The sequence below is a fragment of the Astatotilapia calliptera genome, chromosome 16 (assembly GCF_900246225.1).
Source record: "Astatotilapia calliptera chromosome 16, fAstCal1.2, whole genome shotgun sequence".
In the NCBI taxonomy this organism is placed as follows: Eukaryota; Metazoa; Chordata; class Actinopteri; order Cichliformes; family Cichlidae; genus Astatotilapia; species Astatotilapia calliptera.
In genome coordinates, this window is record NC_039317.1 from 17,087,728 (window position 1) to 17,090,487 (window position 2,760).

Consider the following 2,760-nt stretch of genomic DNA (forward strand, 5'->3'; position numbering starts at 1 on the left):
GGTTCCTTAAATGAGTGAAGTAACCCGGAAGTATCTGCGTGGCGGGGCTTATTTATTAGCTTCAGAGATTTACGCAAAAGGGAGAGTTCGTTTTTAAAAGCAGGATTTAGCATATTGGCATTTATGACTGTAATATTTTGTTATAATAATGAGATTGTTAGCTAAAAACTCACTATTTTTGTCCTTAAGAATTACTCCAATTTGAATATTTTGAAAAGACCAAAATTCAATATTTCTAGACTGGGACAATATGAGGTCATGGAGAGATTTCCATAAATTTTGGACAGTCACACGCCCATAAAACATGCGCTCTGTTGCTTTGTTGTTTTACAAATATAACAGTTGTCTGACACAAATTTAAACCTGTTTAATTCAAGTATATCTCCATTTTCATCCATTATATGTGTCGCAGACCAAATTTGTTTTGTCATCCATTCTTCCACAAACATAGATTTCCCTCGATTCAATATCACCCTATTATTCCACAATGGAACATTGTGGGCACTAAAGTTATGTTTAAACATTAATTTCCAATTTAACAAAACTTGTTGATGAAATTTGGAGAGTTTTATGGGCAGTTTAGAAATTTCAAAATCACATACTAATAGAAATTGGATATCCCCAACTTTGTTGAAAATAAGATGGTATCAAGAACCAGATCTCATCATTTTTTTAAGAAAGATCAGAGCCAATTAATCTTTAACACGCCAGTCATTTTTTCACAATCGATTGCTTTTAAACCCCCCTCTTCATAATCTTTTATCAAGTCCCTGTTACTGATATAGTGATGTTTATTTTTCCATATGAAATTAAAATTCACCTTATTGATGTCTTTTACAATCCTTGGTGAGATGACTAGGGAATAAGCTGGATAGATTAATCAGGACAAAGATTCAACCTTGGTTAACATTGTCCTTCTGAACAACGTTAAATCTCTCTGTAGCCAATGGTTCAAAGGTTTTTTTTGCATTTGTCAATTGTGTTCTGAATATTCTTTTTTTCACTATCAGCCATGCATTTAGTTAACCAAATTCCAAGATATTTGATCTCATTTTTGACAGGTGTATCATACAAAGAAGAGTGAGAACAAGTATGGATACTCATGAGTTCACATTTGTCCAGGTTCAGGCGTAGTCCAGAAGCATCAGAAAAGATCTTTATTGTATCAATAATACCAATGGAATTTGTTCTTTATTTTTTAGAAAGTTTGTTGTATCATTGGCAAGCTGACTTATAATTAATTTGTGGTTATTTATGTCTAATCCTTTGATGTTTGAATTTATGACAGTAATAGCAAGGAATTCAATGGCTACAATGAATAAAAGAGGCGAGATGCTGCAGCCCCGCCTGATGCCTCTTTCCACCCTGAACCTGGGACATGTGCCTTGAAAGGGAAACACAACTATTATAATATCAGTGTATAACATAGTCATCATATCCAGAAATGCATCTCCAAACCCAAAATGTTTAAATGTCTTAATAATAAAAGTCCTTCAAATACAAACAAACACGCCTAGTAGCAACTATCACAACCACCAGATTCACAAGACATGCTATTTTTAAGCATCACGTTTCGCGCAATTTACAGTAAATTGCATGTTTCATACTGTAATAAATTACAGTTGCACAGTTCATTTGAATATTCTCCTCTTGCAAGAAAAACACATAGAACTAAATAATCCACAAGTCCAGCAACAAAAATATCCCTGTCCACAACTTTCAGTCACACAACTGACACAGTGCCCCTTTATTAAATCCAGTGTTTTTAACAATAAACAAAAAACCCCACGCGCCTTCTCCTTTAACATTCCAAACTTTGTAGTAAACGCTTTTTTTGGACTGTTCCTAGTTTACATAAGTGACATAAAACAGGAGGGCAAGAACATGTTGTGGTGAACTGAGATGTGCGTTTTGTAGTCCAATTTCTGCACATTGTAGTTTCAACAGGAAGAACATCATTCACGCTCTTTTTTCTAACTCCTTATCTTTTCTCCTACCTGCCGAACATAATTAGTAAAAGGAAACAGGAGATAGTTTCATTCATGTTGGAACGTGTTCCCAGATAGTACGAATACATTATTAATAGTAAGATTACTGCAAATTAAGCATTCTAAAACATATGAGTACTGTAAACAACAAAAAAATATTTTATTTCTTATACACAGAATACTCTGGAGCAGGCACAACGTTGGTGCTTACTTTCCACACAGTACATCCATTATCCTAGTTTTACAGAAGAGATTTTGTTTACTAACTTTCCATAAATATATTCACCAAATTAGCTGGTAATTCATCAAGAAGACACAACATGCACCACCATCTGTTCAGATATGGTGCTACTGTACTGGAAGCAATGGGGTCAGTGCAAGATATGTTGGACACTTTGTGTTTTTTTGTGTTATATCCTGGAAAAAACAAAACAAACGAAGATGCTGATATCAGTGTATCTCAGACAGCCCAGTAATACAGTATACAGATCAGATCCAGGTTCTAATGATTACTGTCGTGAGTTCGTAAGTAGTGCTTTTCTTTTCTGTTTTTGCATCTTTTCTGTAAGCACTGCTTTCTATGTTATGTTTTGATTGTTTCAAATTCAGTGTTGTGCAAAGGACATTTTCAATGTAGTGAAAGCTGATAAAAGCTGAGCTATTTTACAAATAGAAAAAAATATTAAAATAAAAGTTCCCTGCTAGGGACTTTTATTTTATTATTATGAACTGTCACAAACACCAATATACAGTGGCTTGCAAAAGTATTCGG